This window comes from Microtus oregoni, unplaced genomic scaffold, assembly GCF_018167655.1.
Source record: "Microtus oregoni isolate MIOR12 unplaced genomic scaffold, Mior012 000072F_ref0000427, whole genome shotgun sequence".
In the NCBI taxonomy this organism is placed as follows: domain Eukaryota; kingdom Metazoa; phylum Chordata; class Mammalia; order Rodentia; family Cricetidae; genus Microtus; species Microtus oregoni.
The window spans coordinates 461,354-474,986 of record NW_024543979.1 but is presented as its reverse complement, the minus strand read 5'-3'; positions in this window follow the sequence as shown (position 1 = coordinate 474,986).

The window sequence follows — 13,633 nt, the reverse complement described above, 5'->3', positions numbered from 1 at the left end:
TGAATAAAAACCGGCTCCCTGAAAATGCCGATATGTTACAATGATTAGAAATAGGGATTTTGTGTCAATGTATTTTTGATTTAAGGCAGGCATCTCCCCATCTTATTTCAAATGATGCTGGTATCTCTGCCTCCTGGCTCAAACTAGTTGACTGTAGTGGATGGTTTCCAAAGATGTCACTGGTGCTCTGAGAAACCAGGAGTGACAGAAAGTCAGTTCACCAGTGGTCAGGCACACCACCCGTTGCCTGCCCAGTCTTGGTGGGAGATCCACATGCTCACTTTACTTCAGGGAAGACTTGGCTTCGCTGAGAGGCAGGTGAGGCTATAAATACACACTCACACAAGGCTTCAGCTACTGCCTTGGCATCGCTCCACACCTTTGTGTGCTGATCTGCAAACACACTCAGCAGGCGCCCCACCTGTCTTTATTCCCATGATCTGCTGACTGCTGAGAATTCTCCAAATTAAAAAGCCCACGCTGATTCTACCTGTTCTTGGTCTGGGTCCTTACCAGGACCTGAGGGACCTTGATCCAAATAGGCAGGCTCCACCATTCCGAAGAGACTGGGTTTCCTTACTTAATTCTAGGGATGCTGAAAAGCCTACAAGACAGAAGAATCTCTTTTTATTTAAAAAATGCATAATGAGGCCGGGCGGTGGTGGCACACGCCTTTAATCCCAGCACTCAGGAGGCAGAGGCAGGCGGATCTCTGTGAGTTCGAGACCAGCCTGGTCTACAAGAGCTAGTTCCAGGACAGGCTCCAAAACCACAGAGAAACCCTGTCTCGAAAAACCAAAAAAAAAAAAAAAATGCATAATGATTTTTTTCTGAATCTCAGAAAGAAGGCAACTGGGCCTCTCAGCCACTGTGGAAGCAATGTTGGCTTCTGCATTTCACACATACAAAAAAAATTGTTGTTTCTGTTTTTGCTTTTTTTTTCTTCTTTCTTTGTAGCCTTTACTGAGGCAGCCCTAGACATTGCAAGGGTCAGCAGATTGAGTGCCGTCCCCCTATTCCAAATTCACTTGGTGGCTTCTCTCTAAAATGAAAAGACTTTCTGGGAGTTGTAGCATCTATCCATGGCTTCTCCTACAGAGAAATCTTACATCCTAGTAGTTTGGGGCATCATTTCTGAGTGTGATTGTTATCAAGGCTTACAGAGAAATAATTTAAATTTGAATGATTGCAGGGTCTGGTGGAAAATGAAACAGGGAGGGCCGCCTGTCTCTGGCGCTGTTTTCTAGCCTGGTCTTTGTACAATTCTGTATGTGACAGTATTTTGTAGCTTCCTAAGACAGGCAGCAGAATTCTGAAGTGGAACGATTTGTCATCCTGATTCCAGTCGAAATGAAGCATTTTGTACTGTACATGAAAAAATATAGACGTCTTTGAGGTGGATGAACAGCCCGTTATCCATAGCAAAACTGCCGTGTTTTATGTTTGCCTGAGAATTACTGATTACAGCCACCATGTGAGCAGGAAGCTGCTAGGCCACAGCTGCATTGTCAAGGCCTGGAAAGGAATGGAACTTTTATTCTTGAAGCACTTTCAATTGCTGCCTTGGTCTCCATTTTCTGCAGTAGGAATGAGCTCTTCAGTTAGGAATCCTGAGGGTAAACGGTAGTGGTATGAACAGGAAAAGCCATTCTGTGACTTCCTGGCGGGCTTCGTACTTGTAGGGAAGGGATGGGAGTTAGTTCAGTCAGATGGTGACAAAGCCTGCCTCTATGGAACCTGTTTGTTGTGGTAGGGAGATCCATCAGTGTTTCCCAGATGCATCTGTGAAGGCCGATTTGTGAGGAAGAGCAGCGCCTTCAGATAATGTGCCTTGATTTTCACAGGGCCCCTCTACAGCTCGAGGAGAGATGCCATGACTGCCCAGGTTTGCGCCGACCTTGCTTTGCTCCCTGGGTTCAATGCCTCCAACTTTAAGATGTGAAGACAGGAAAAAGCAGTCACAGAAAAGGTTGCGTGAGTGATTGCAATCACAGCTAACACTCTTTGTCTTCTACTTGGGGCCCACTTCTAGGGTTGAGTGACAGAAATGGTTCTCAGAAGGGAGTGACCCTCGGTGTAATACTCTGCTGTCTTGATATTATTGGTAAGTTTTGGACAAGGGACAGACACTGGTTTTCAGCCAACCCCATGAACTACGGAGCCCGTGCTAGAAGCTGTTAATCTTAAAGATGTGTGAATCCGAGACTGTGCGATCAATACTCCATCTCTAGTTGTCTCTTCACTCTTGGCTTTCCAGCCCTGTTTCTGCTCATCCCACACAGGACTTTTTTTTTTTTTTTTTTTTGAGATGAAGTCATTCCTCATGTATGTGCTGTGGACTTGAGGCAAATGACTGTTTAGTTCCCAGTAAAATGGGAATGATTCTTTCCTTGAATTCAGAGCAGCTAAAGAACTAACTTAGGAGATGCATCTCATAGTTTTGAAGGCTACAAGGGCAGAATCAAGTTGGTCTTCCTGGCTGCAGATCACAGACATCTCAGTGTATGTAAAGAGATGTAAAGAGAAGGAAGCAGGGAGTCTCTTGGTCTCTTCCTGTGAGGGCACTGGTCTCATCCCTGGGGTTCCACCCACAGGAGCTTGCGGCCTCTAAAGACCATCACAAGGGGGTTAGAGTTCAATGGGAATTTTGGAATTATGCACACAGGCGCAGTCCTTTGTCCTCACGGAACAGGAGACTGTAATTACTCCAGTTGAACTCTCGCTGCTGCTCTCTTCTCTGACCCTCCATTTTCCTATCAGAGTACTAAAGTAACCATATAGCTGGCAGTCCTGTATAAGGCTTAGTAGTTTGGTAATTGTATAAACTAAAAGTTTCCTCATGACCTTTTCAAACACACACATCATGCATTTCTACTGTGTTTACCCCACCACTTTCCTCTGTTCCCTTCCCCCACCCCTCTTTCTTCCCCCTAATAGTTTTTGTTTTCTTCCCCCAACCCCTTTTAAAATCTAGATCCCTTTAAAAGAGAAAAAAATGTATGTTTTTTTTTTTTTGAGTCTGGCTCATTTTGCTTAATACAAACCCTGGTTCCATCAATTTTCTTGCAGACATCATGCCTTTGTTTACTAATGGCAGACTGATGTGTATATTTGATGGAGGAAGGTCATTGGCTAATAAAGGAACTGCCTTGGCCCATTTTATTGGTTAGGACATAGGTAGGTGGAGTAAACAGAACAAAACGCTGGGAGGAAGAGGAAGTGAGGTCAGACTCCACAGCTCTCCTTTCGGGAGCAGACGCCTGAGAGAGACACCATGCCCCATGCCCTGCTCCCGGGCAGACACACGCCATGAAGCTCCGACCCAGGATGGACTAGGCTAGAATCTCCCCGGTAAGCGCACCTAGGGGTGCTACACACAGATGATTAGAAATGGGCTAAATTAATATGTGAGAATTAGCCTAGAAGAGAATGGGCCAAGCAGTGTTTAAAAGAATACAGTTTCCGTGTAATTATTTTGGGTAAAGCTAGCCGTGGGGGCGGCCCCGCCACCTCCCTTATTACTACATATATTGCCATGGTTTTCCTTATCTCTTATCTGCTGATGGTACCTGAGCGTCCATCCCTTTAGTGGATGTTGAGGAACTGATTCATTTTCGTCGCTGTGAGCTCTTCCACATGTGGTTACCACGGTGTGTTTTGTCATTCTTCTGTTGACGGGATATCCGTTAATTTAGACCGCTATGAATAAAGCTGTCATGAGCATTCCTACATTTTTAAAATACATAAATCAGAGTAAATATCCATTTATTTTTATAAGAAATGACTTTAATTGGTCTTGATGGTAAATACCTTCTAACTGGTTTTCCTAAGAAGATGAAGGGGGAGGAGGAGGAGGAAGAAGAGATGAAGGAGGAGGAGATGGCCATATGAAGTGCTATGTTGCTGATTTCCTGGGTGTAAACATTCCCATTGTAACCAGTTAGAAGCTATTGCTGTGAAGTCACTGAGTACTGAAATGGAAAAGGGCTAAATGTACCCTTGGGGGCACCATGAGCAGGTCCTGTACAGTGTACCCCAGGGGGGCACCATGAGCAGAGCCCTGCACAGTGACTGTAGGGACACCTTGAGCAGCTGGCATACAATGTACCCTTCGGGGTACCAAGAACAGAGTTCTACACACCGGTTGTCCTACTTTCTACTCCACTTCACAGTTTATGCCAGCTTCAGTTTCACTCTGCCCCTCTTACCACTTAGTGGTGTTATTCTTTTTAGCTTTTGCCATCGTGGTAGGCATTAGTGAGGTCAACCTCTGGAGTCCACATGCATATATAATGCCCTCTTTACACATGTAGACACACACACACACACAAAACCTATGAGCACATAGACACATATGTGTTTTTAAAAGGGAATCCTTTGTACATTCTTGATCCTGCACGTTCATTTTTCCAGATTTTCCCACTAATGTAGATAGTTATTTTCACAGAAACACACCTACTTTTGGAAGGCAAGGGTTTCTTTTAAGCATTAGCATATTCTAATTATAAAATAATAATGATTATAATAATTATTAAGTACACAATCAATCATTTTCAACCTTGTTGCAAAACACTATTACAATTACTTTATTTCATGCAAAACAAAACTGGGGCCTAAAAAATCAGCAACCCTCCTTTATACAAAAAATAAAAGAGCTGAAAAAGAAATCAGAAAAACATCACCCTTCATAATGCTCAATAGCCTTAGCAATCAGAGAAATACAAATCAAAACAACTCCGAGATAACCTCCTATACCTGTCAGAATGGCCAAGATCAAAAACACTGATGACAGCTTATGCTGGAGAGGTTGTGGGGTAAAGGGAACACTCCTGCATTGCTGGTGGGAGTGCAAACTGGCACAGCCACTTTGGAAATCAGTATGGAGATTTATCAGAAAATTAGGAAACAATCTACCTTAAGATCTCACAATACTACTTTTGGGTATATACCCAAAGGATGCTCAATCATATCACAAGGACATGTGCTCAACTATGTTCATAGCAGCATTATTTGTAATAGCCAGAACCTGGAAACAACCTAGATGCCCCTCAACTAAATAATGGATAAAGAAAATATGGTAAATTTGTACAATGGAGCATTGAGCAGTGGTAAAAAAAATAATGACATCTTGAAATTTGTGGGTAAATGGATAGATTAGAGATAACCATATTGAATGAGGTAACCCAGACCCAGAAAGACAAATATAATATGTACTCACGCATAATTGGCTTTAGACATAAAGCAAAGAAAAACCAGTCCACAGTCCACAACCATGGAGAACCTAGACAACAAAGAGATCTTAAGACATGTATTTACATAGGAAAGAGAAAAAGACAAGAACTCCTTAGTAAATTGGGAGTGTAGGGGTCATGGGAGAGGGTAGAAGGAGAGAGGGGAGGAAGAGAGGGGGATGGACAAAAATGTATAGCTCAATAAAATCAATAAAGAAAAGATCTCTCTCTCTCTTTATCACACACACACACACACACACACACACACACACACACCAAAATAAAACAAAAAAACCTGTGCATAGACCTTAGCTGATACATGCTACATGGCTTTTTAATGAGGAAGGAGTTGCGTTTTCTGCTTGTAGGGATGGCGAGTTCATTAGAACATGCATCCTGAAGTAGTTACCACCTTGCAGTATAAGAAACACGTTGTTTTTTTTTAATTTATTTATTTATTAAAGATTTCTGTCTCTTACGTTGTTTTCTAGTGCTCTGTTATCAGTTAGAAGTCTCAGCTGGGTCTGGAGAGATGGCTTAGTGGTTAGGAGCACTGGCGGCTCTTCTTGAGGATCCGGTTTGATTTCCAGCACCCACATGACAGCTCTCCACCCTCTGAACTCCAGGTCCAGGGGATCCAATTCAGACATCAAGGACACAATGATAGATATACAGACATATGTGCAGAGGAAACACCCCACACATTAAATAGGTGAAGAAATAAACAAATAGAATACATGGTTTAAAAAAAAATCTTTTAGGGGCTGGAGAGATGGCTCAGAGGTTAAGAGCGATGGCTGTTCTTCCAGAGGTCCTGAGTTCAATTCCCAGCAACCATATGGTGGCTTACCACCACCTGTAATGAGATCTGGTGCCCTCTTCTGGCCTTCAGCATACATGCAGGGAAAACTGTATACATAATTATTAAATAAATCTTTAAAAAAAATCTTTTAGCCTAGTTCTGAGTACTCCACACGTGGCAATACCTACTGAGTTTTGGTCTGTTTGCTTTGTGGTCTCGTAGCACCTACATCTCAGATGGCTGTGGATTCTAGGGGGATAATTTTAAACATTCCCATTCAAACATATAGGAATTCAAATATAGATTGTTTGAGATCGGGGAGCCAATTGATTCCATCTCTGCTCCTTTGCATTCTAAACCACTTGGGAGTACAGCCAGAGGTTAAAAGGACTAAGCTTGATTCTAGCACAGGCCACATGGATGCTGAATTCTGTGTTCAAAGCAGACTTCCAGTCTCTCATCATCTGGGTTGAGCTCACCCACCACATGAGGACCCTACAACTGCTAACTCCTCTTCCCACAGCACCAGACCAGTCTCGTGAGCATTACTATAGAAAGGAGGCTGGAGTGAAGGAGACAGGTGTAATCCGTGTGCAGACTGAGAGGAACAGATAGGCCTTGAGATTCTTGACTAAGCGGTATAACTGTAAGTTCCTCCATGGAAGGGCAGTTGAAAGCATGTAAGGGAAAAAGAGGAGGCAGGCCACGAGAGTCTCTTCGGAAATGACAGACGTAGGTCCAAGGCAGGGATACTGGGAGAAAAATCTTTGCTTTTCCTTTTTGACTAGAGCTAGCCCACTTTGGTCTTTCATTTTTAAACACATTTATTCATTTTTGCTTTATGTGTTTGAGTGTATTGCCTGCATGTCTGTGCATGTACCATGTGCAGTGGCCAGAAGAAGGCATCATATCCCCCAGAACCGGAGTTAAAGATAGTTGTGAGCCGCCATGGGTGTTGGGAATTAAATCTGGATCATCTGCAAGAGTAGTGAGTGCTCTTAGCTGATGAGCCATCTCTGTTGCCCTGAACTTAATTTTAGTTCCCCTGTGATAAATTTCTTTATTAAGTTGGAGTTAACTCTTTAAGATTCTTCCAGCGAGTTGGTCTTAGTTGGGTTCTCCAGACACTCATGGGATTAATCTTCAAGTTATTTCTGCAGATGGGAAGTATGTCCTCACATTGCTGTTTCTTGGCTGACATTCACCAGTTCTTCATTTTTGTAGGTTTTTCAAAGTACACTTTTTTTTTTTTAAATCTGCACCATGCCTGTTCCCCCATTCTCTATTACTTTGTTAGTAGTTTAGGTCTTCCTATAGGGAGCATCCCATTTCCTACCTGGACTATTTAATTGGGTCGCCTACAGTTTGAATGTCTGGGTCACCTCTGAAATTTGGTCTACAATTTCATCCCCAGTGCAAACAGTCTTAGGGCATAGGCTGGACTGTTAAGGTCTCAGGCCACAGGAAGCTCATCCTCCTGGATAGGATTTATAACTTGTAACAGAGATGGAGAGAAGGGCCCCTTCTTGCCTTCCCATCTCTCTGCCTTGTAAGGGTGCATTTAAGGTACCTTACCAGATTCTAAATCTGCCAGCACCCCAATCTTGGCCTTCCCAAAAGAATGAATTTATAGTGTTTAGAAATTATCCAGTCTGAGTTATTTGGGTAAAGCAGTCTACACGCCAGCACAGAAAGGATTAAACACAGCTTCCTCCATCTGCTTTGCAACCCATAGCTTGGTGGGGTTCAATCTCTTGCACGGTCAAAGAATTTGAAACCCCCAAAGTTGGGAATTTTCAAAAATTTTTGCTTCTAGGATAACAGTTGCATGATTAGAATATTTGTTTCCTGCTGTACTGTAACATCAATCATGATGGGCGTTCCAAATAGTTTATTGATTCCAAGCTTAATAGTCAATCAATTTTCAGAGAGAATTAGACAGCAGCTAACTGTTCCCCCAGTTCCATTGTCTTGCTACCATTGATGTAAACTCTGGAGTGGCCATTGTGTCTGGGCCTTCTCCTTTTAGATTGCACAGATGGCGCCGAACGTGGAGGCACAGGCCCTTTCTGCAGGTGCAATTGCCCAGCGAAGCTGAATGGTTCTACTCCATAAAGCAAACTGAAGCAATCCAGACATCCCTCTGGACACCTACAAATTACGATGAATGATGACAGTTTTATTTTGTCGTCCTTATTTTCCATAATTAAGAGTGGAATTTATTTAGCACACGACACTGGCTACTTATTGCTGCTGCATTACTCAAGGTAATTGTTACCCAGAGTCAGTTCTTTTATGGCCTGTATTAAAAGGTTTATTTTTCTTTTGTTGTGGTTTCTTGGCTGTGCTTCTGGCATGGCTGACAAATTAACAGGCATCAGGTACTAAAAGTATTTGCAATTAAAGCAAAGTCGTAATAAAGGTCACCTGTTTCAATAGAGCCTTTCTTGGAAAAAAAACTGCTTAAATCAATGTACATTGTGCGTGGGCTGTTCTCTGGGTCACACCCCACCCTCCAAAATCTGGCGCTAAGTACTTTTTGTTATAAATTTATAGCAATAATAATTGCATTAATCTTTAGCTTCCACATTTCCTTTGGTAACTGTCAACCATATTTTGAACTAGTGCTCTCTGATACCAACAGTCAGAAGTAATTCCGCCAATGTCAGCTTCTAGCCCATTCATTTAGCCCAATCCCTATTTATTAAGTATTTCTCCAAGTCGGGACGTGGAGATGAAAGGGAAGTGGGGCTGGGGCATGGCTCAGTTGGTAAGGCGTGTGCTGTGCCAGCCTGAGGACCTGGGCTCAACCTTCAGAACTTGGATAAAAGCCGAGTGTGGTGGCACGCATTTGTAACCCCAGGGTTGGGAAGGCAGAGGCAGGTGAATCACTGAGGCTTTGTCCATTGAGCCTGGCCTGCTCTACCTTGAGTCCAGATCACTCAGAGGACTTGTGTCAAAAATCAAGGTAAACAGTGAGTGTCCTCTGACGTCTGAGTGCCCTTGCACACACACATGCGTGCACACGTGCGCAGGCCTGTACACACACATGCGTTTGTACACACACACACACACACACACACACACACACACACACACACACACCACGTCAGGTATGCATATCCCCTGTGTGGAATCACACTCTAAATGAAAAAGAAACAGACTACAGCTAAACATGGGATTAACCCAGCAGCAGGAATCCCAGAGGTATCAGTAAGGCAGTGCTTAACTCCACCTGGAAAGTTTGAGTGAATAGTCTTTAGGAAAGAGATTTGTATTGTGTGTGTACATGTTGTGTGGCATGTGTGTATATGGAGGCCAGAGGTTGATGTCGTGTCTTTCCCAGCATCCCCTCACCTTAGTTTTGAGATGAGCTCTCGCTGGACCCAGGGGCTGCTCACTATGTTTGACTGGCCAGCTGCAAGCCCCGGAGCCCTCTGGTCTTCACTTCCAGAGTAGCGCCTCGGGATTGGCCCAGCCGGGAGATGTAGTCTTGAATGAACTTGCCTCCTACCACAGCTGGACTGTATCCTCTGGGAAGAGGCAGTATTGTAAAGCAGGGAGGTGACTTGACGACATTGGCTGTGGAAAGATGCTTTAGCAGCAATCCGCAAGCACATAGTACTCCTTCCTTGTAAAGAAGATGTGGCCAGAGGCCAGTTCTTTGTAAGTTTAGTGGAGAGAAGTTTTGATAATTGAAATCCTTAAGTGAGAACCATTTGGCATAATGAGAGCTAGGAGGTAGATTGCCAGGCTGAGAGCATCTCCTGTCAATAACTAACGCTCTGCATGTTAAGGAAGAAGTCCTGCAGTCCCGGACACTGCTAATGTCTTGTGGCCATGGCAAACAAGATGCTATTTTCTTGCCCTCTACTCCAAAATAGGGCAAGACAAGTTATAGTCTCTAGGAGTGGGACAGTTTCATAGTTTGAATTGCTTTGTCTCTTTGAGGGACTCCTCGGAAATGGCGCTTTGATGGATCTGAAATTTTATTTCCTGGGTTTGAGCTTTGATTATCTTAAAATTACCTTTTGAGAAAGCTGAAGGCAGACTTCAGTTATCTGTGTCTCTGCTACCCTTTATGGATTTTCTTTCTAAAGAAGTAACTGGCAGGCCTATTTTTAGGCTCTTTTAATTGGCTTTCTTCATGCACTTCATGTTTTATAGGCGTCTACGTTTTTATTTATTCCTACCTGGAGAAACTCTTTTTCACTTATCTTGAGAGTTATAGGTGCTGCAGAAAAAGTAGAGAAATGTGTGTTGAAGTCTCTGGGCTTGTCTGAAGGGCAGACTTTTCCTCCTAAGGTCAGAATAATATGGCTTCAAAAGACTGTTCCTTGTTAGGAAGCTCAGAGGATCAAATATATGGAATTTTTTATCCTGCTCAATAGATTATGCTATAATATAGTTTATTAGCTTATGATGAAAATACCCAGTACTAATTAGCAATCTAGTAATAAACTAGGATTAACAAATATAATAGATATACCCTTATTCAGATTGAATTGCTTGCTTTTCTGGTACCAAATCTGATGGCTTTTAATGTCAGCGATACCCCACCTTTTGGCACTAATGCAAAAGGCGGATGATGTGTGAAGGTCGGAGACCTAGAAGTAGAGAGAAAGACCCCAAAGGTACTTGAAAGCCAATTTTGAACCACCACGAGGATAAAAGGATTACAAAATTTCCTACACTACCTACATTTTTCGGTTAATTTTTCTGGTTAATTCAGTTTTCTATGGACAAGATTTCACTGTAGCTAGAAGAAGATTCCCTGTGAGATGCACACTCAACACCCTCACTGTTCGTCTCAGAAGCTGTCTATAGAAAGACTTAAAGAAAGAAAAAATAAACACAATTCTTCTTCCTTATCTTCACACAGATTTGTGTACTTTGCATATGATTTGCATAATTTGGCATCGAAATGAGCAAAGTCCTCTTTAGTCTTTGCATCTTTCTTCCCAGCACTCTGGGCTTTGTTTCCTCTTAAAGATTGAGCCAGGTTCCTGACTGCCTGCACGTACTTCCCAGTTTATAACACCTGTAGCTGCAAGAACTCCAGCCTTCACTGTGCTGACCGTTTCTTTTCATCTGTGCAGGCAGGATGCAAATGATGGGTTGGCTCGAGAGTGTCTCTGTAAGTTATTCTGGGCTTTTGAGTGTGTGTGAGCTGAAGGGGGTACTCTGCGTGAGACTTGGCATGCTTAGGTTTGTTCAATATTAAATGGCTTCTGTTTTTAACTTTTTAAAAAAGCGTAACTCAGTAGTACATGGGAACTCAATGCATACTTCCTGACTGTGAACTGCAGTTCTGTCCTCATTGGTTAGATAAGCTTGGGCTGTTTTGTTGGGTCTCTGTGAGCCTACCAGAGGTCCAGAGCAATAGATTTGCTCGATCTTGGGCTTGAACTTGCAGAACTGTGAACCCAAACTGACCCTTACTTTATAACTTCATCCCATCAGTCATTTCATTATATTCTGGCAGCTGATAACTACAGCAAGAATGATAACAGTGCAGTAAGGCGTGTGGAGAAGTGGCTCTAACCATGGCGAGGCTGGGCTCTCTGAGGACAGTGTATAGAGATTTACTCCTGCTTAGGGTGAGTTCACTGGGAACGTAGGGCATGGCTAGCAGATCATAGTCAAGTGACAGTCACATCCACCGAGGGTGTGCATGAGCTCCAAGCTGCTGTTGGTTCAGGGACCGTGTGCTGTTGCCATCTTCTCAGATCCCTGAGAGGAAGTGGCTGGCCTTCTCTTCTCCTTCATGATGTGACTTTACAGTTACACTCTAAAGATGGTATGCTCTGTCACCACTCTGAAACCTTTAGAGGTGTGAGCTAATCCCATTCATCAGAAACAGTTCTATTGATTTATATGTATATGTGCTAGTTGTGTCAAGAAGAATTTGACCATGATTAAGCTCTTTAAATATCTCTCTCTCCTCTCTCTCTCTCGTGTGTGTGTGTGTGTGTGTGTGTGTGTGTGAGAGAGAGAGAGAGAGAGAGAGAGAGAGAGAGACAGAGAGAGAGACAGAGAGAGAGAGGTTGTACTTGTTCATTAGTATCTCTGTGGAGGCCAGAGGTTAATATCAGGTTTGTTTTTTGTGTTTTGTTTTTGCGATTGCTCTTTACCCTAGATTTTGAGATAGTCTCTCTCACTAGCTAGTAAGCTCAGGGGTTACAGCTATGCGCCACCACACTGAGTTTTTACATGGATGCTGGGGATCAAACCCTGGTCCTTGTGCTTACTCAACAAGTCATTTCACCAAGTGAGCCATCTCTCCAGCTCTGAGCTCTGTAAACCTTGAGCTGGCCATTTACCTCAGACTGAGGAGCTATAAAGAGATATACACATAGAAGGCGAGCACAAAAAGTATACTCTCTCTGCTGGTGGTTTGGATTTTAGGTCACGAATCATTTTCTAGTCGAAGGTCTTCTGGTTAAGAATGTAGGAGATATTTTGTACAAAGTAGGTCCAGGTCACCGACTGAAGCTCATACTACAGCTTCATAGTTTATTTTCCCCGAGTGTCTCTCTGTATTTTGTGTCCTTCCTGGTGGCCAGTGGGGACAAGGCAGATGATTTAGAGAAATGGTGGGTCTGCTTCTGACCACCTTAATGCAGATGGAGTGAGGCAGCTCCCACAGGCCCCATTTGTCAGGTCTAAGCCTGGTTTCCATTGGTTGCTAAGGAGGAGATGTGGAGGCAGTGAAAAAGAGAGGTGAAAACGGGAAGAAGAATGGCTTCTGTTGTTGGGCAGAGTCAGAGGGCAGGCACATAGGTGAAAGAATTAAAACAAGTCAGGATTCCAATGATGAAATCGAGAGGAATACTATACCCCCAAAGCAGACCTTTAACCTTTATCATACCCCAAACTCCACCCAATGGTGTCCTTGCGGCTGTTGTCCCCATGGCATTCTTTTCTTGACAGTGGAGTGTGGGGTGGGAGAGCACAGGGCTCCATCTAGAAGTTAACAATTGTTTCTTATTCATCACATGAGGAGTTTTTTGACTACTCATCTGTACAAATGTTATTCTGAACACTGTGAGGAAAGATATGGATGGACATGTTCAACTAGATTCTGGAGTCAAACAAAACAATCCACACTGAACCACCCTGATGCATTTAATCTGCCTTAGCAACAGCTGTTCCATGGCACGTGGATGGGTGGTTTCTATGCGTCTACCTGGAGATGACAAAGGCTTTCGCCTCCTTCCATTTGTTTGTTAAGTACTTATTAACACACTACGCTGAATTATCAAAGACTGGGATGCTATCCAAGTCTCTTTTCAATCTGAGTTTAAAAAATTGTTTGGGAGACAAACCAACTTGTCTTGGCAGGTTGCTAAAACTGACTCTATGATTCTGAAAGCCAGGGTACATACAGACTGCCAGGTTATTTGGCGAGATTTCTGTGCAATCAGATAGACATATGCTCATTGGTGGAATAAACCCAAACCTTTGCTTGGTCTGGGGACCCATGGATCTTCTGAGGATGTAGGTGATGGTCACATCTAGACTTTTACAATGAGAACCTGCCAGAAGAGAGGTGAGATAGGTTCTGTGTTGGTATGACCAGAGATGAGACACTAGAATT